The following is a 20,668-nucleotide window of genomic DNA, read 5'->3' as shown; positions in this document are numbered from 1 at the left end:
AATTGCACTGAATGCGAGACACCTGCATATGAATAAATTTTTCTCTAGGCTTTGGGCAGTCTGGGTCAATGGACAACCTTCTGGGTAGTAAGCTGTGAAAATATGTGCTAGATCATTGGCACAACTTATAGGTCCAGGAGCACAGATGATTTGCCATTAGATACTAATCCTAGCCTATAACATATGCAGCTCGGGATGGAACTTCCAATACTTGATAACTTTTTAGGAAAAACACCTGCCTACTGTTTAGTGATGCATGATGCTGTTCATTATTTAATATCCAGCTGAAAAAACCATTTGAAAAGTGTGGGTGCTTGAATACCTCCCCCACCAGCAGTGTTAGGGCTTCTAATTGTTTTTCTCTCCGATAACAACATTTTTCTTAGTGGTTAGAACACTGAACAATTTATACACACACAGACCACACACATTCCTAGTTTCAAGCCCATGGAAAGAATACTTTTGAATTCAATAAGCTTTGAATCAGACTTCTTATGATTTTTAGATTTTTGCCTTTGGTACAAAAAGTCAGGAATCTGAGTTGTGCAGCTTAGGCTCTATTATATATTATTGGCAGTGCCGGATTTACATATAAGCTAAACAAGCTATAGCTTAGGGCCCCACTCTTTTGGGGCCCCCCCAAAAAATTAAAGGGAAAAACACTGGATGTACATTTCCAAAATAAAAAATAAATAAAATGAAATGGCTTTAGATATATTCAGCACAAAAACCAGCGACAATTTGTTGTTGACAAAGGACAGCTGGACATATAAAGGGCCTCATTACCTTCAGTAGCTTAGGGCCTCATCAAACCTAAATCCGGCCCTGATTATTTGTAATGGATTATACGTTTAAAGCAGCATCATGCCACTTTAAACAGTCGTGGTTTCCCCAAAGACTCCTGGAAACTGTAGTTCAGGTTTTGGAAAGTTTCCAGAAGACCCCAGCTCCTCTTACAGAGCTACGGCTCCTAGAATTCCCTGAGAGGAGGAAGCGACTGTTAATCCAGTCTGGGAATTGTAGATTTGTGTGGGAAAACAGGGGTCTCCTAACAACTCTTGGCTCCTCATACCACCTGCAGTTCCCAGGTGTACTTCCCACCTGCAGATGGTGGGTTTGTACTTTGAAAGGTTTGTGTCCATTACTTAAAAAAATAATAATTAAAGTTTTCTTGGTTTACAAAGGTATGCACAATGTCTCATTTGTTGGGACATTAGGGTTACATTAGGAAGAAAAAAGGGGGGGAAGAGGTGGAGGGGGCGTTTGTGTCCATTACTGAGACCTGATTACTGAAGTTCTTTCTGTGGTAGCTGATGTTGGATAAAACATGATATCACAGTTTCGAAAAATGAGCATGTGAAATCTGTCTACACTAAGGCTTGCAATCCCATCTCATCTTACGATTTTGTTAAATCCTGGTTCTGTTGAGCTTTTTGTTTTGGCTTGAAATCTGTTTTTGTCCCCGATTGTGTTAATATTGCTAATCTGACTAAGGTGTGTGTGTGTGTGTGAGTGTGTGTGTGAGAGAGTTTTTAAGGTAAAAGAGAGTTCCAGGCTTTTCTTTCTTATTAACATACCCTCTTCTCTCTCTCTCTCTCTCTCTCTCTCTCTCTCTCTCTTTCCTCCTGGGTTTGTTGGTCATGGGGTTATTACATTTTGCAGGAATTAGTTTAAGAGAGAAATAGCTGCAAGGCTGCATCCCTACTCTCACTGGTGCACTTGGGTTTCTGTAGCATTAAAAACAGTTGCTAAGATGCCTGGGAAGCAGCATTCAATATCACTGCCACCATCGATTCTTAACTGCAGTGGCCCATAACCTTGGATGAGGCTGTCAGTTTAGTGGATCTCACTCTTGAGTAATGTACATAGGTTTGCAACCTTGGCCGTTTGCAGATATGACACCCTTAAATGTCACTTTCAGCCTCTTTCTTGCTATTTGTATTGCATTGCTTTGTTGGGATAGAAAACAAAAAGGGATGTAAAGTGAAACCTACATTGTAACCAATCTCATTACAGACTATAGAAATGCAACTAGCACTTCAGTGTCATTTCAAAAGACAAAGGGAGCTATTCTTCTTAACAATATCCCCCAAGTTCCATTGCAGCAAAACGCTGGGGCAGAAAGTTCAGATTTGTATTTCTTACAGGCAGTGTGCAGCCAAAATCATGTCTGTGGTGACCATCGTCCAGCTCGGCTTTCCCTATATATATATATATATATATATATATATATATATATATATATGCAGGTTTTGGTGTCCTCGGGTGTCTTCCCGTGTAAAAGTTGGGGTGTCTAGGCGACGTTTCGACGAGGTCTCACTCGTCATCTTCAGGCTGGTGCTTTCGGCTTCTTGTTACTGGAACAGAGCAGGATCTCAGTGTTTGAGTTCCTATAAATACTGTAGAGGGGGTGTGGTGTATAGCCTCCAATGTTCTGGGCAGAGAGGAAGTTCCCAGGCTAGTGTGCCTTTTCTTCTTTTGTTCCTTAATTACTTGAGAGATATCTTGAGTGATTTCTTGAGTGATATCCTGAGTACCACTTAGGTGGGTCATTAGGTGTGGATTAGTTGCTAAAGTCTTTGTGTCTTGACCTCTTGAACTTTGTGAAGAGTTTTCATGAGAAGATGGCTGTACTGTACTTAGTTGTGCTCTGGCTTGGCTTCGTGTATAGGGGCAAGCTGTGGTTTTGTGGCTTGTGTCAGCCAGATCTGTGTAGGGATTGCAGGGGGGTGCAGCATCCGGAGGTGCCACCATGGATTGGCTACTGGATGGTGTCTGTAATTCATCTGTGGAGAGGGTCTGGGTTTGGGTCTGGTGTGGTTGATTGGTGTTGGCGTTCTGTGTGCCTCTGGATCTGGTGTCAGTTTTTGTGGGGAGGGCTAATTTCCAGATGTCTGGCAAGCGGGATGTGTCGTCACGCTTGTTCATGTTGTGAGGGTGTTTCTCTATCTCGATGGCTTCACTCAAGATATCTCTCAAGTAATTAAGGAACAAAAGAAGAAAAGGCACACTAGCCTGGGAACTTCCTCTCTGCCCAGAACATTGGAGGCTATACACCACACCCCCTCTACAGTATTTATAGGAACTCAAACACTGAGATCCTGCTCTGTTCCAGTAACAAGAAGCCGAAAGCACCAGCCTGAAGATGACGAGTGAGACCTCGTCGAAACGTCGCCTAGACACCCCAACTTTTACACGGGAAGACACCCGAGGACACCAAAACCTGCATTCCTGTACCCGTGAAAATCTACGAAAGCAAATATATATATATATGTACATACACACAATATGCTAATACCAGCCCTAGCGAGTCCTAATGGGGAACATGGCCCCCTCATTTGGTGTTGACTCCAGGCTTGGTGGGATCTTCCAGAAATGCATGGGTAGTTCTGCTGACATATTTTCTCTCGCCCTTCTTCTTTTTAACCAAGGAAGGTCATATGTGAATCTTTAACCTCATTTGGCTGAGTATGCTAGTCTGGCATGAAGGAACAAGAGGCAGAAGCAATTTGGCACCTACACTCTGTCCTACATTGGTGCTTCCAGCCAATCAAGATGCTGACCGCTGCATTCTAGTTATGGAATACCTTTCCTAAGGAGGGTTGCCTAGCACCATTTTCCTGGTCTTTTCAGTAGCAGCAGAAGACTTCTGTTCACCCAGGGTATTGCTGCATGGATCTGGGAAGGTTTTTTCCATTCACATCTCTGCTTCACAGCTTGATTGTTAAGTGATGGCTAGAATTTGGTTTCATTTATTAACGTATCCTAATAACTGTGTTTGCATTTTATTACATTTATTACATTCCAATGCTAGGAATGTAGCATTGGAAAATTCTTCAATATATCCTCAGCTTGAAATCAGTTGTTCAGAAGAGGTTTAAACTCAAGTTGTGCTGGTCTAGGTTGACATAAGCATGTAATTATTTAAGTGAATCTGTCCTGTATAAATATGGCTTCATGTGCCCTGTGCTTTAATGGTATGCTGATTTTCTCCCCTCTCTTTCCAAATTTTGTGGCAGATACTGAGGGAGTGCTGAGTGACATAAAATTACACTTTTTATGGTCGTTTTGAAAGCACATCCTGTCCTTGTAAAACATTGAAAGGCATTTTGTTTTCATTAGAGCTGTGTGAGTAGGTTTTAACAAGCAAGTATTAACCAAGCAATTTGGAGATAACATTTGCAGCACAGCAGAGTGCTAGCAGTACAAATTTAATGGCAGCAATTGTCCTAAAAATCTGGGAGAGATTTCAGTGCAAAAAGGAGAAAGAGCCGGGCACTGGAGACAGAACACATGAAGGAAAGTGGGTTGTAAGAGGTGCTGGATAGGATCTTGTTCCCAGGAAGTAACAGAAAGCTAGTTTTTCTGCAATATCCTAAAACTATCTGAGGCTGCAATTCTGCACCCACTTTCCTGGGAGTATGCCTCACTTAAATCCAGAGGACTTACAGTGCAATCGTATTCATGTCTGTATAGAAGTAAGAGACTGAACACCCATATATGTGGCCAGAATGTATATATTGGAAGAATTTTTATGATAAACTTGAGCTCCATCTGATGACTGTGGGCATAAAAGATGTAGCTTCATGATGTTTTGACAGCAGTTATGTATGCTCTTTGTGGTGTATCTAACCTCTCCAATCAAGCCTGTGCTGTTTCCCCATGTGTCTGCATGGATTGGAGCAACATGATCTGTGCAGGATCTGTACAGGAGGCTCTGTTGTAGTGATGTGGGAACTTTACCCAAGTACCTTAACTTCTCTTATAGGAATTTACCATAGTTCTGACTTAGCCCAAAGTGCTGAATCAGAAAAGCAGGATATTATTGTTCAGGCAAGTCACTTGTTTAATGACAGCGGTAACTGATTTTTCACAAAATGCCCCACCATTGGTACCCATGGCAGTGTTTCTGTACATAGGACGCTTAGTGCTAAGGTTTAGTCTTATTATGAGTGAGCCAATCCTTATTGTATTGGATTTGATAACCATTACGCTACATTTGCCTTCAGCACAAGTAAAGCTCTGCTGAATGAAGTACTATTGCCTCTGGTCTATTTTGGGGGGAACTCTGCTGAACTCTGCAACATGTTTAAGGTTTTCCTCCACACGTATGACATACGAATGGCAACGTATGAAAATATGGTGTAAAGCTTTGGGATCTCAATTGATCATTCTTCCAGGACTTGGAGAAAGTACTGGCCCTACTTGTTCATATTCCTTCTGCATATGTCCATGCAGAAGTGGGTCCAAGCTAGACTACAATTTTGGCTCTTATATTTTCATAACAGAATGCTCATTCTGCCATCAGTGGTGGACTCTGAGCTCTCAAATTTCAGTGGCACCCTGTGTGGTGCTAAAATTTGGCGTCTCCTGCTTCTTGCGCTCCATTCTACAGCTTTGTTGTATCAGCCCCTGCAGTGTGCCACCCAATGCGACTGCACCAGTTGCACTACCCTAAAACCGCCTCTGCTGCCATCTTCATGTTTGGTCTCTGTAGTTTATTGCTCACTCTTAAATTCTCAAAAGCAAGGTACTGTTTTACATATACTTGCTGGAGAACTTTGTAGTGAGTTGACTAGGATCCAGTCAATGTCCATATAACAGTTAAAGCATTTTGTGTATGTGCAAGCTTCTTTGACAGATACACTGTACATTCTTTCAGATGTTCTAGGCTGTATCCATGTATCACCAGAAGGCTAACTGTTTGGAGTTAATTAATTCAATTCCACATAGAATTGCTTTTACAGAATTGATGCTTAGTGTCATGCCCTTTCTGGATGACTACTATTGGGCACAGCATTTCTATGTATTTTGCAAAACAGCTGTAGAGGACGTTATTCATTATATTACTTAGTGCCATCTATATAACTATCCATGGCTTTTTCAACCAGCCAGAACTCAGTTCTGGCACCTCTTTTTCTAGTAAAATAGCATTGTAACTATCCTTCTGGAAAAAATATCTGTTTGAGTTTAGCCACAGGAAATCTTTTGTGACACAATGTGAGTCTGTGTACTTTTTGCTGTTAGGTGAGAAAAATTATGTTACTTTGCATACTACTCTATTTCTGGTGGCAGCCGGGAAATTAAGAGCCAGGTTTGTGTCTTGACACTGAATACCTTTTTGTCTAAATAATAACAGCTCCTCCAGTATTAGGTGAGGTGACACTTTTTGACTCTCTTAAAGGCAACAGTGACCACTGCTTATAACTATTGTAGTATTTTGTTACATAGATATTCATGAAAGGGTTAACATTGATATGATTTCCAGTAAAAAGTACAAATTTACAGAACTCTTGTCAAATAATGGCTGCCTGTATTAGAACTTTTTGTTTATTAGTCTTCATGGTGTGATCATTTTTTGCTCTTAGCATCTCAGCTCCTTGCCTAGGATTTTGAGTCATGGTAGCATGTGTTCAACAAGCCTTGACAATGGAAAAGCAGGTAGAAAAAATAAACAAAACATGAAATTCACCAGCTGAAATGGTTTGGTTAAAAGGCAATGCTGCATTCCTTACCCTGGCACTTGCCTTTTTAGGAATTCTCTAACATTGTCTTTCTTGCACTTGGTGATTCTAACAGTTTTTTCTTTTCTCTTCCCTTCCAGTGACTTATTAATTAGCGCTGTCATAGTACCTGAAAGAGCCAAATGAAATAACAGTCTCTTTGCTAGGTACTGTGCTTAAATATAAAAATTATAGTCCCCGTTGTCAGTAACCTATAATCAAAACACTTAAAGCAATCAAAGGAAACAGGCTAATTATTTTAGTAGGTAAAACGTCTTGATATTCACAAGACTGCATAATACTGGTTGTTTAGTCCTTAACAAAGATATAGACATACACGCTCTAAATAGAATGTATGGATCATGTATATTAAACGATATGCAGTTTATTTTTAAATAAATAAATAAAACTTGGTTCAAGGAGAAGGAAAAAACGAGCTGCTCGTTTTTTTGTTTTTTTTTTAAGAAGAGTATTTAGAGTGGAATAGCAATAGCAATGCCTTTAAATATACAATGCTGGAAATACACACACACACACACACACACACACACACACACATGACCACCACCCACCCCATATTTTACGCAACCTTTGGGAGTAATCTTTATTCATTTATTTTCCACATGTATGCTAAGATTTGCAGCGATACCCCCAGCCTTGTAAGGTTAATGATTGCAGGAACGTGTGGTGGTGGAGGACATAACCTGGAGTCCAGTTTTGTGGGCATCACATGGTGTACAGAAAGTTATTTAAAGAGCCATTCTGTGCCCAGGCTTCTGCATTTTGTCTGCCCTTGCTTCTCATGGTGAATGTGCTGCTGCTGCTGCTGCCCTCTGTGGAGCAACTACCAGGACAGTCCCTAGTCTGGGCTGACCCAAAACATTTCCTTGCCTAAGGTGAAGGATGAACTCCCACCCCTTCCTGTTCCTTGTGCAGAAGGTGACTGGCCTAAGACTGTGAATTCTCACGTCAACACTGGCAGCAGGACAGTGTCCTCCACTGTACCTGACGGCACCAGGCTAGCTTCAGTGGCCTGTGTCCTCCCCCCTTGGCTGCTTATCCTTGTCCTTTATCATCTCCCTCAGTCTGCCCAATGGTGGGGCCAGCACTTACCCACACTCATCCCTGCAGCTCCAGCCTCCATGTGTGGGAGAAGGTTGGGAGTTGACTCGCAGCTTTGTGAGACTGAGCCGCCCTGGGTTTCAGCTTTCAGGAGACACTGACAAGTTCATTTCCTGTGACGGGAGCTGTTATAACATTTGTCTAGCTGCCTGGTATGACAGATTGGAAATGAGAGACAGTCTTCTTTGCTGCTAGTGTGCACGCTGTTGATTTTGCCTGAGACGTTGAATAAATTTCTTGTTGGGGGGCACAGCCAATGAGACCCCGAGTAATTTTCCTTACCAAAGCAGGGACCGTGTACTTAGAAAGTGAGTGTTGGGAAAGACAACCAGAGTTCTCAATGATCTTGGTGTGAAGTGCTGAGAGGATAGCTACAATGCACTTCCTAAACCATGCAAAGAGAAGGAACTTTTTGTAGTAAGCTCAGTGAATACAAAGACTGACTTTAGCGCTTGCTTGGTGGTAGTAATTTCTGCTGGGCGAATGACATTTCTGACACCTAGGCTGTGGGTGGCAAAAGCCACTTTCCTGTGGTATTGAGTAGAGCCCCAACTCCAAGAGCACCAAGTGCCCTGACAGGTGTTTATGCACAATTAAGGAAACATCTTCTATAATAAAAACAAAACAAATTCCTTCCAGTAGCACCTTAAAGACCAACTAAGTCTTTAAGTCCTAACCCACAATAATACTACAACCAGACCTAACACGGACACTGGCACCAGAGCCTGCAATAAACCCAGATGCCAACTTTGCTGCCACATACACCCGGACAACACCATTACTGGCCCCAACAACATCACACATACCATCTCGGGACTATTTAATTGCTCATCGTCTAACATTGTGTATGCCATAAAATGCCAACAGTGTCCTTCAGCTCTCTATATTGGACAAACAGGCCAGACCTTACGCCAAAGAATAAACGGACATAAATCGGACATCAGGAATCACAAGACAGAGAAACCAGTAGGAGAACATTTCAATCTCCCAGGACATTCTATACAAGATCTCAAAGTAGCTGTTTTACTACAAAGGAATTTCAGAAATAGACTGGAAAGAGAAGCTGCTGAATTACAACTTATCACCAAACTCAAAACAATGGAGAAACCTGGTCTGAACAAAGACCTTGGATTCTTATCTCATTATACATGACAAAGCCATTTTTCACCTTTTCACCCCTTGCTTTTTCCTGTAAGACCTATTGCAGTCGTTAAGAGTCGTCAACAGGCTCATCACAGCTATCTGCCAATCACCCATTCCCACCACCCTTCTGAGTAATACCCCTCCCCACCTTCTCACTATATAGAAGGGTCTGGAAACTTCTGTTTCAGTGTATCTGAAGAAGTGTGCATGCACACGAAAGCTCATACCAAGAACTGACTTAGTTGGTCTTTAAGGTGCTACTGGAAGGAATTTGTTTTGTTTTGACTATGGCAGACCAACACGGCTACCTATCTGTAACTCTTCTATAATAGTGTATGATTTGTGATTTTAGGCTGGAGGGATTTTTGGTTTTTTTGCTTTTTATTGTATATATTTATAGTGTGTGTGTGTACTGCAATATGCAAGTATTTATGAATAAAAACAAAAACAATCCATTATTTACAAACAAATCTTTAAAGCGGGGACATTCTTACTGTGTTTTGTGAGTGAGAGTTTTTTAAATGACCTAGGAAGACTTGAGTGCTCTAAGTGCTTCCTTAGACCCTTAGAAGAGTGCCATAAATTAAAGCAGCCCTCTGGGTGTTTTGAGCTATAACTCCCATCATAGAATCAGAATTATACAGCTGGAAAGGGACCCTGAAGGGACCTCCAATGGGCAGGGACAATTGGAAGTGCAGTCCGAAACATCTGGAGGGCACCCCCAGGTTGGGAATGGCTGAGTTAGAGGTATAGAACTAGCACAAGACTTCATTTTTGGTGTTTCTAGTTATAGAATCTGTTCAACCAAGGTCCAGGTTGAACACATCCTACAGAAATGGGTTTGGTGTCTGTTGAGAGTCCAGGGCTGTAACTCTTTTAAGGAAAAACAAAACCTCAGGAGTATGTTTTGCAGCAGTGTACTACAAATCTAGAAACACATCAGATTTAGTCTGAATGAGAGTATGAGTTGCATGGTATAACATCAATCTTTAACAAAGTCACCATGAAAATAAGCAAAGCAGTATAAGCAGTCTATTTATCCCTGCAGTCCGATGCAAAACATGCAGACTCAAGTAGGGCTTATAGAATGGCAAAAGCATCGCTTTCAGTGAGTAAAATTAGGAGGCAAACTGTTCTTAAGGGATGAGGGAGTGCTGAGCTTACATGGTTCTCTTTGGATATTTTTTCTCTTATTTGCAGAGTGTGCTCTTACTTGTACATAACTCTTTGATGCTAAGAATTCACAGGTGGGTCCTGGATACAACCATTCATCAGAGAGCTTGTCCTTTTGTGCTGATTTCCCCAGGATCTCTGTGTGTTCCTAATCGGTGTCCAATAGTGTTGTGCTGTCAAAGAGGGATGTCGGTTTCAGAGCAATTAGCTCCTTTCTGCCCAGGAGGGTGCAAGACTGCTCTGGAATACTCTCCCACTGCACTTCAGAGTCACAACTGCTGATTAGTCTTTCCCAGAAAGCAGTATTCCAAATGTATGTAGTAGCTAAGTAGTCGTTCCCTACCTACAGGGGGGAAAATACATAGTATATATATTTTGATGTTATAGCTAGACAACAGTTTTTATGGTAAATCACAGGCATAGATTTAGTCACTGAAGAGAATGCACCAGGGCAGCATTAAAAGCAGGCATGACATAATACTGTGAAGTTGAAATTGTCTAGGAAGGCAATTGCTTAAGAAGTATGTGGCTGCCTGGGGAGTGTATAGGGAATCCTGTTGTAAAGTTGCATCTGAAGGTTCCTCGTGAATGTGAGTTCTTTCCTTTCCGAAGATACCCATAATTCATTGGTGGCCATGTTGTATTCTTTCGAATGTACTTTTATCCGATGCCCTGTCCTGATGCCAGCTGTTTGATGGAAACTACTGAGAGCCTAGTACTACTTGGCTAGAGCAGAATGAGAGAACAGCTGCCTGCAGCCATGCTGTCCTTCTGGGCGCTGGCTGCCAGAATGCTTGCTTTCATGAGCATGGATGTCAACAGAGCAAAGACGAGACGTCAGTTTTGAGGACTTTTTCTCAGCATGGAGCTGAACCTGTCTTCCAGATAGGCTTAAAATTTTTGTGAAATAATATCCCTCTTAAAACCAGGAACTACTGGGCACAAACACTACATAGCGTGTAACACTAAATATTTTGACATGGTGCTGGCTGTGCTCTTGAGTCTAAATGGAACCATGCGTTGGTGATGCACCATTTAGTTATGGCAGCCGAGGCACAGCTCCGAGGCACTGATGCGCACAAAGTCAAAACAGTTGGAGGGTTTGAATTGGTCTACCCACACCTTGAGTTTCTCTGAGCTTCCTCCTGAAGAACTGTTGTGTAGTTCAGGGGGCTTCACACTGTGTTTCTGGGGAACCCTTAGGTTTTTAGGAAACTTATCCAGAGTTCTTCAGTGCCCATGTACATAATGACAGACAAGGTTACCTGAGAGACAGCTTGTCTCCTGTCATCGGTCATCTCTTACAGTGGGAGTTGGGAATCTGTGGCTCTCCAGGTGGTGTTGACTCTAACTCCATCATTCCCAACCAACGTGACCGAATGGTCAGGAATGATGGGAGCTGTAGTCCAGCAACATAAGAAGGGTCACATCTTCCCCATCCATCTTACACCAGAATTTCACCAACACACTATGACAGCGAGGCCAAACAAGCCTGGTCAGCAGTCCATGTAGACTGTGAGTGTGTGGCCTCTGCAACATGCAGAGTTTTTCTTTGACAGATAAACGCAAAATGTTTCAAAATATCTGCTGTAATTAATGCTATGGAATGCTTGGGCTCAGAATCCTGAGGTGCAACTTAGGGTCAAAGTTCATATGCCTGGCAGTCAATTATTCTTCCTCCCCTCAGCTTTCTTACTGAACAGGAAGCAATTGCAGAAAGTCAGGAATAGAAGATTGGCAGGGAGAGGAGTTGCTTAGCCCTTCCTGCTCCTGCCATTTATCCACTGATATCCTTTCCTACCTGGAAGAGGTGTAAACAAGGCCATGGCTGCCACTCAAGTGAATGGTATATTCAGTGTCCTTTCATAACCGGAGGAAAAAGCAGCTTAGGTAGTAGATACAGTGGTACCTCGGGTTACAGATGCTTCATGTTACAGACGCTTCATGTTACAGACTCCGCTAACCCAGAAATAGTACCTCAGATTAAGAACTTTGCTTCAGGATGAGAACAGAAATTGCGCCGTGGCAGCGCGGCAATGGCAGGAGTCCCCCATTAGCTAAAATGGTACCTCAGGTTAGGAACAGTTTCAGGTTAAGAACGGACCTCCAGAACGAATTAAGTTCTTAACTCAAGGTACCACTGTACTTTTCAGCAGCAATTGGCCAGAAGAGAAAAGTTTGAGCAGAACAATAATATTCCCTCAGCTCCCTGACTCCGGAGTGTGTTTTCAGCTTCCCTCTCCTGCTTTTTATTTTAAAACAACATAATAAAAGGAAAGAATTATGGAACTGTGCATCACACATTTGTTTAGCCCTAGGAAACTCAACTTGGCTCTTCATGGGCCTTCGTTGCATGGAGTTTGATTGGACATGTAGAAAGTAAGAGGAGTCCAGGGGTATCTGGAAAAAAACACAGATTTTTTTTGTTAAAGACATTGTGTTTCTCTTTCGACAAGTATTCATATGCCACTTGTAACAAAGCAAACAATCGTGTAGAAGTTTCAGCAAACTATGGTTGCAGAAGTAGAGTAAGGCATAAATGGATCTTGTCATTTTTTGCTGTGTCCAGAGAGGTGTGAAGCCTGTGAAATCAATGCAGAATCCACGTGTATGTCATACATAACATTCCCTAGTCCTACAGCAACAAGCAAATGGAAAGCAATGCTTCTGGAGAAGGGTGAGTGTGCATGACTTGCACAGACAACCTCCCCAGTGTCCATTCAGCTCCTAGGGGCTCCTCTGCAGCAGTGCTGGTGGGGAGGAGCACAGTGCTGGTCATTTGTGGGTTCACCCATGTGACCTGGAGCTTTTGATGTTATTTGAGCAATGTGGGAAAAGTACAAACTTGCAGCAGCTCTGAGTGGAAGAAAGCTTGAAGGGAACCTTTCATTTCTTTTACCCCTCAGGGTGTATAGTTCAAGTCTGTCAACAATCTTATTTCAAACTTTACATTCAAAAATATGTGTGTACTTAGACTCATAGACTTCTAGAGTTGGAAGGGACCCTGGGGGTCATCTAGTCCAACCCCCTGCAATGCAAGGATATGCAGTTGGTCTGTATGAGGATTGAACCTGCAACCTTGGCATCATCAGCGCTGCTCTCTAACCCACTGAGCTAACCAGTAGGTTCAAATAGCAGTCTATATAAGGAGACAATAAGTTAATGTGATTTCCTCATTGGAACGTCACCAAAATGTTTTGATTTTTGTGCTAAGTCTGATGTGAGTGGGTCTTGGGAGCTTTATCTCTTGGAAACACAAATTCTGCTAAAAGGTGTAAATATAATTGGGAGGCGCTGCTGTAGAATGTGAAAGAAATAAGCCAAAAGAGGATATTGGAAAGGGCTGGCTCTAGAAGGTGACGGAATATGTAGCAGCAGAGGGGAGACCACATAGATAATTTATAAATCTGTAGAGACGGCTGTCTGTAAGTTTAGACACAGTGTCTTTTATTTGGAGGCAAAGTCAATAGTCAAGACTTGTCTGTTAACCATGATTCTGCAGTTATTGATGGGGGTAGGTTTAAGTCCCACATTGCATGTCTTAACCTTTTTCTCTAGGATGAAAAGTGAGAGAAGGAATGAAACAGGCACACTGACGCTGATTAGGCTTAATTTCTGAAACGTGCAGTTGTGTTTTCTAACAGCATCACAGCAAGGGAGGGGTAGTGCTTTCAGACTGGAAAACCTCTCGTGTAGATATGAATTAGCAATGTCTGCCATCGAAAAATGTCCAAGGGGTGAGTCATGGGCTCCCTTCCTTTTTTTCTACCATGCAGTGAAAATTAACATTTTCTGGAGCTTGAAAATCCCACAATCTCTAGAGTCCTTTCTGGAGGGTTTTAATTAGATGTTGAGTGAATTTCTCAGTCTTTTATGTGAGCATTTTCAAAACACAGGGAAGAATTCGTTTTATGATCACTTTTGTTTAGTGATGTTCAGTGAAGCTGCATGGGCTAATGTGTGGCCTGTGTGTGTGCTTGCCAATGTCATGCTGCTCACAGTAATGGATATGTGCTTGCCGAAGCTCCACCCAGTTGGCTTTGACTTGCAGTGCACATTTTCAGAAGAGGTCTGTGATCCATTAGCAGCAGGGAGCTCAGGGCTATTTGCTGGCCAAGGCTGGGACAACATGCTGCTGCAGCTGATTTGAAGAAAACTTGCACAGTACAACTCCTGGCAGTTCTGCGTTTTAGCATGTCCTTTTTCATAACCAGCTCCACAGTTTTAAAAGAAAATGAGTGTCAGTGACAATGAAGTGGAAGAAGGCAGGCAGGCACAGGAAGCTGCCTTATACCAAGCTAAACCATTTGCTCATTGACCATTTGTTCACCTAGGTCAGTGTTGTGGGTAACCTTTCACCTTCCAGATGTTGCTGAACTACAGTTTGCACCAGCACCAGCAAGCATGGTTTACAGAAGTTCAGCAACATCTGGAAGGCCAAAGGTTACCCGCACCTAGTCTATAGCAGCTGGTAGTGACTCTGTAAGGTTTGAACATGGGGCTTTCAACTTGCAGAGAATGTCCTCTGCTACTGAGTTACAGTTCTTTCTCCACATGTGCGTTTTCATGCAAAGGCATGGAGGAGCATTTTTTCATTCTCTGTCTCCTGGAATTCTGATCCATGGAGAGCCATATTGCCAGAGACACCTCCGTAATCAGGCTTCTAGAATTCAGGTGCCACGACTTAAATTTACCACATTGTCTTCCAGGAGCCAACTTGAGACTGAATCAGTGTATGGGCTAAATTACAAACAGATGTCAAGGTAAGCTGCTATAAAATGCGCACATATGCCAGGGCTTTCTCGTTTTTGGAGTGCCACAATAGAGAGAAAATAAGGAGCAACATTTAAAATAGTCAAAGGCTAGTAGAAAAGCAAAGATTTATCTTTGAAATTATATATCTTGCTGATCCACTTTCTGTATTATAATAATTTAAATAGAAAAATGATATCTAGTGGTAAAGTTTACTGTGAAATTCATTAATCATCATTTCTGCAGAGCAGCAGGAACATCTTCCTCTTCAGCATTAGATGATAATTATTCAAGAGTATTGGAGGTGGGCGGAGGAAATTTGGTTGAAGTGGGGAAAAGCCTTGTTTATTTTATCTTCCCATCTCATACAAGTCAATGGGATGGAGAAACTGAGCAGACTGGACAGCTTCTAGTCTATTTAAAGGAAGCTCTTGTAGAAACTGACTGAATATGCTGGAGAAGAATCAAACCCCATATTTTACAATGTTCTTTCCCCCCAAAAAAGCATGCAAACATTTTTGAAATGCCAGTTGTGAGGGACTTTTGTAAGTACTCATAAGGATAGTCCGCTTACCTTACTTGGTAGGCGGCATTGCGGCCAGGCATCAGGCCCCGCAGGAACTGGCCGGGGGTGGAGATCAACGCCCTCCTTGTCACTGTTTGGCTGTGTTGCCAGTGCTAGGCGGGGCCTGGCCCAGGGGCGGCCCTCACTGTCCAATCAGCACCGGTGGGGGGCATGGCCATGGGAAATTTAAACCACATTGCGACCAGGAGACTGTCCTCTTGTGTCCCTTTGCCCGATCTTCTACCCACCCGTCTCTTTTTATGATTTGCCTTGATATGACCTTGCTATGGACAAATGTTGGCTGCCATATTTTGGGACCAGGCAGGATTTTTTCCACTTGGCAAATTGACTCCAGCCATTTGGTTTTCGCTGACCTCGTAGCAATTGTCACAACTTTGTGAGGTTAGATAATGGGTAAGCTTTGTTTGGGTGAGGGGGGGTGTTGTAGCCTCCACCTGCCCCTCCTCATTAAGGGTATCTTGTTAAAGGGATCCGGGAGTGTGGCTTCTATCCAATGTCCGGATGTGGGCTAGGGGTATGGCCCCCGGGGACCCCTCGGTCTGCCCTTATTCAGTGTTGTCTGATTGTTAACCTAAAGCTGTTTTAGCAAAGAGATGCAATATGCAGAGTAGTGATTTATACTAGGAAACTACCAATGGGGAATGAAGAGTAGTTTGCTGGTGGCAGCGGGTGACACAGAGGGATTTCCTTGTGCTTCCACCACTCAAATCTCCACACCCCCTTCAATTAATTTGTTTCTACAAAGATACCCCTATGTTGTGTTCACGTGTATTTAAAATTGCCTACTACTTTAAAGGGCCATTCTACTCATGATACTTAGATTCCCTGTTCTTCCCAAAAGGGACTTAAAGATTTGTCAGACAGCTAAGTCCTCTCAGAGAACACACCATATTAACTTCATTAATTTCCTGCATAAAATGAAAAGGCTTTATAGGATATCTTACTGAGTTTCCTCGTTGCTTGTTTGATTTACAGCCTGGCAAAATGTCAGAGACAACAATCTGGCCTTGTATAACAAGGGCTGGGAACGTTCTGTTACCTAGTTTCTACCTTGGTTTTCTAAACCCATGAAAACTATTACAGTTTAGCACCTGAAACTGCCAAATGTTTTTGGCTAAGTTCCTCAAAGTGGTGAACACTAAAACTACAACAAACACAAAAATACAATAAACCAGTCCAATAAATATCAAATAGCAGAAATTATAAAATAGCAGAAAGCAGGTGTACCACGAATCATGTTATACATTCATGAGTTGCATGTGTGCTGTCCCCACAAACTCAAATGCCATCCACAAACAGTTGCCCAAACAGTAGACTTTTCCCTGGAAACAGCTACAGATGTGGCAAAATCTCTACAGTTGCTCTCTAGGATAGGGCTAGTTGCTCAACCTTCTGGCTCCTCAACAGGCTGATGTTTTCCAGGGGCAGTAAAGAAGTGCTTGAGAGGCTACAGTTGGCATTCACCTTGCAGCCAGCCATGGTCTTCTTACTGCTACCTGCCTCCTCTCCTCTCCTGTCATGTTGAGATTCCAAGGGCCTCTTGCTCATCACATTCCTCAGCTGTTTACGGGACCAACTGTACAGCTGGAGAGTGGGGAGGGCATCTGTAGATTGCACGGAAGGTGACTGAGGAGATGGGATGCCATATGTGAGCTAGTGCATCCTAAGCAAAATAACTCTATAGTAATTAAAAGAGAATGCACCACTGAAGTACTGTTTTCTCCAGCTCTTGATCAAACATCTGGCTCAGTATGACTCCAAATGCTTTTTATGGGACCAGTGTTAGATTGCTTGGATTTGGTGAGAGACCTTGTATGCATTTGTAAAAGTTAATACCAGTGATATAAAGCCACTGATATTGTTATGCCAATGGTGCTTGTCACCTGTGATGTTCGAGTGTCTTTGAGTTAATTTCCGGAAGGGGAGGTGCCAAAGCTGAGGACTGTTTTCATTGGCAGGCTGTAATTCGCCAGGCATGCAGAGTGATGGAAGTGCAAGAGCTGCCAGGATTGGAACCTGAGTTAAGAGCTGAGCATATCTCAGAGGAGGGCTCCGAGGAAAACACTTGATGTTTGGGCCACATATATGTAGCCCAGTAGGGCCAGGGTCTGTGTCAAGGAAGCTACAAGAGGAATTTTGGGAAATTTAAGCAGGAATGCAGACAGGTAGACAAGGGGATCGGAGGGCCAGGAGCCTGGCAAGCAGGGAGGCTGGAGAGAGGGATATTCTTTTGTAAATACTTATGCATGTGCTCCTTCTGAAATGCTATGAACAAACTTTCCTCGATGAGAATATCATCCTTTATTGACAGGGATGGCACAGTTCTGTTTTGAAACTAGGACCTCTTAGGGTAACTTTACACATGATGATGCTGTGAAAATAAAACTAGAGTAAAACCAGGAACAGATTGCACTGTAACTGGAAAGGATGGGAAAAGTACTAAAAGATAGACAGTCCAGGGGGAAATGAAAATATATTCTCATGGCACTAAAAATGCTGCAATGTAGGTGAGTCTCTCTAGTGAGAAGAAGAAGAAGAAGAAAAGTTTGGACTTGATAGCCCACCTTTCACTCCCCTTGAGGAGTCTCAAAGTGGCTAACAATCTCCTTTCCCTTCCTCCCCCACAACAAACACTCTGTGAGGTGAGTGGGGCTGAGAGATTTCAAAGAAGCCCAAGGTCGCCCAGCAGCTGCATGTGGAAGAGCGGGGATGCAAACCTTGTTCATCAGATTACGAGTCTACCGCTCTTAACCACTACACTATGCTGGCTCCATACACCATGCTGGGAGGGTATTCCACAACTGGGGACCCACTACTAAAAAGGCCCTCCCTTTTATAGACACCTGCCATACTTCATTTGTATTTTGTTTTGTTTTGTAAGAGAACAATATGTTTGTTACAACTCCAGTATAAAGGGCTGCACATGGAATAGAAACGTAATGGGAAAAGATGTGAAAACTGGATGCATCCATCTGCTATATTAGAGAATTACCATGTTAAAATCATGTGTCTTAATCTCATGCCTGCTTTCCTTCCTTCCTCCTCCTCCTCCTCCTTCTTTGAACAGTTGCACAAGAGAGGACCATTATTGCCTTGCACCTTCGGAGGCTGTCTCTGACATCATTCACAGACATCTTTACCCTGGTGAGTTTCCATAACTTTATAATAGTCACGGCAGCTAAAAGCAGGATTTTGTTTACTTCATATTTGTTCTGCAGTAATAACCCACTTAAACTTTTATTGAACAGCTTGGAGAGACCAAAGTTGGAAATTCAGATTGCAGTCTTGAATCTCCTAGTGGTGGTCTGTTCTAGCAGCTTTCAGATGGAAGCCATTTATGTATCTATGTGTTTGATCATTCTTAGAACAAAGCTGTTCTTCATAATGACACCTTTAATCTGTCGTTCTTCACGTGTGAATACAAATCATTTGCTTAAAATAAGGGGAAAAACCTAGGGGGTGGACATTAAACATGTATGATTAGACATCTCCCTTTATAAGTGTTAAAACAAAACTGGGCAAAGCAAAAGGAAGTGGAGCAAAATGGTAGGGAAATAGTCCTGCAATGACTTCAGTATAGTAGACATTTAATAGATTTTTCTTTCCATCTATCATTTCTGTTCTATGAAATCTTCAAAACATTAATGCTTTGATTTCCCCCCTTTTCAGAGGCTCTTGAGAGATTCCATGGGTTTTGGTCCCTGATTTATCCTCTTAGCCTCCTTTGAAAATACTAAGGAAATGTTTTTTCCTTTTTTCCTAGCCTTTATGAAACGATTCATTGACCTCTGTCAGTCTTCTGATCTCTTCCAGCCTATAAATCACTGGAACATACAGAGCCATCGTAAAGCATTAAATCTTTCAAAATGTAGTTTAATGGTGGTGTTTTCCTCCAGTGTACACAGCAGACATCTGTGCTCCCTGTGTTTATATTGCCATCTATCTTTTGGTCAATTTAAAAAACTTCAATGAGTTACAGTGCTCTTGGATCTGAACTCCTCGCTGTGCGTTCATCTTCCTAACACCCTTGTAATGTAAGGATGGGCCATTTTCAGCTTACATCTGGGAATAGAGCCATAGAATGAGGGAATTCAGCCACTAGTCCTAGAGGTGTAGGAAACTGGAAATGAATTTCTGGAGTTCCAGTTGAGTACCTCTTAGTCATGGGACTGCATTGCTGTATTTGCCTAGAATCTGGAGAATGTATTTGAGTGTGCGCACAGATATGCGTGCAGGCCCATAAACACATGAAATACCATGTAAGAAATGCCTATGTTTCCATCTAACAAGAACGCCATATTTATATTTTGTATATTAATTAATATTTTTCCATGGGACTACAGCATTTTAAAAGAAAATAAATTAAAACCTTAACCTTTCAGTTGTTACCTTTATTTTAAACAAATAAAAAACCCTAAACCCATAGAATCATAGAATTGTAGAGTTGAAAGGGACCCTGAAGGTCATATAATCCAACCCTTTGCAATGCACAGATATCATTTAAAGCATCTATGAGAGATGGCCATCCAACCTCTGCTTAAAAACCTCCAATGAAGGAGACTCCACAACCTCTGGACAAAGTCTGTTCCACTGTTGAACAGCTCTTACAGTCAGAAAGCTCTTCCTGATGTTTAATGCGAATCTCCTTTCTTGTAACTTGAATTCTGCATTCATTTACCTGGGAGTAAATCCCAATGGATGCAGGGGATCTTAATTTTGAGTATACATGCATGGGATTTCACAGTTTATAGACTGTCCCCCATTGCAAACTGGGGTTTACCAAAAACCTTCATTCTTCTCCCCATTTAGTTTAGTTTAACATTAAATTTGAGGAAGAGTTCTTTGTCATACTCTAATGCTAGCTTGCTACTTTGTAACTTTCAGTTGTTCCTTATAAAGGTGTTGCTATACTGCTGCTGGGTTGTTGCTGTTTTGAGCTGTATTTTTAATCGGCACACCTGACATTTAAGCCTGAAAACATACAGAGACATGGGAGGCAGTGGGGTATCAGAATGTGCTGCACTTGCTGTTTAAATATGTCTTGTCCTGCCATGTTTTCTCTTCACTTTCACAAGCTTAGCTGGCTTCCCAGTGTCCCTGTGCCTAGATAGAATTCATATATGCTTATATATTGTATATATTACAGTAGACACTGTGTGTGTATGTGAGAAAATGTGTGTGTGTGTGTGTGTGTGTGTGCACGCGTGCGTGCGTGCGTGCGTATGTAATATGCATTGCTTGTGAACAGTAATGCCATAACAAAAGTTATTTCTAAAGATAGTTCGACACTAGGATAATCTTTTGTAAATGTGTTACTATTTCTCTAACACAGCAAATGTCATTTTGTGTGGTATATGGGTGCCCATGGTCATGGAAGTAGTTTTGCCAT

The 20,668-nt window shown here is 42.2% G+C and overlaps 1 protein-coding gene across 7 annotated transcripts in view; it reads left to right on the top strand.

Annotated features, from left to right (window-relative positions):
• The window catches only part of TSPAN4 (tetraspanin 4), a 524,393-nt gene that overhangs the window by 91,974 nt on the left and 411,751 nt on the right, over nt 1–20,668 (top strand). For 4 of the 7 annotated variants that reach the window (XM_081880651.1, XM_081880645.1, XM_081880646.1 and 1 more), the window contains one exon: nt 18,347–18,423. The exons of 2 other annotated variants lie outside the window; for them this stretch is intronic. The gene's annotated coding sequence lies outside the window, so the exon portion shown is untranslated. Of the gene's footprint in view, nt 1–14,681; nt 14,705–18,346; nt 18,424–20,668 lie in introns of those variants that run through there. One more of the 7 variants, XM_081880648.1, reaches the window with a different exon arrangement.

The sequence above is a fragment of the Podarcis erhardii genome, assembly GCF_964252035.2.
Source record: "Podarcis erhardii genome assembly, chromosome: 1".
Lineage (NCBI taxonomy): Eukaryota > Metazoa > Chordata > Lepidosauria > Squamata > Lacertidae > Podarcis > Podarcis erhardii.
The sequence above is the reverse complement of the archived record's forward strand: the minus strand, read 5'-3'. Positions and strand labels throughout refer to the sequence as shown.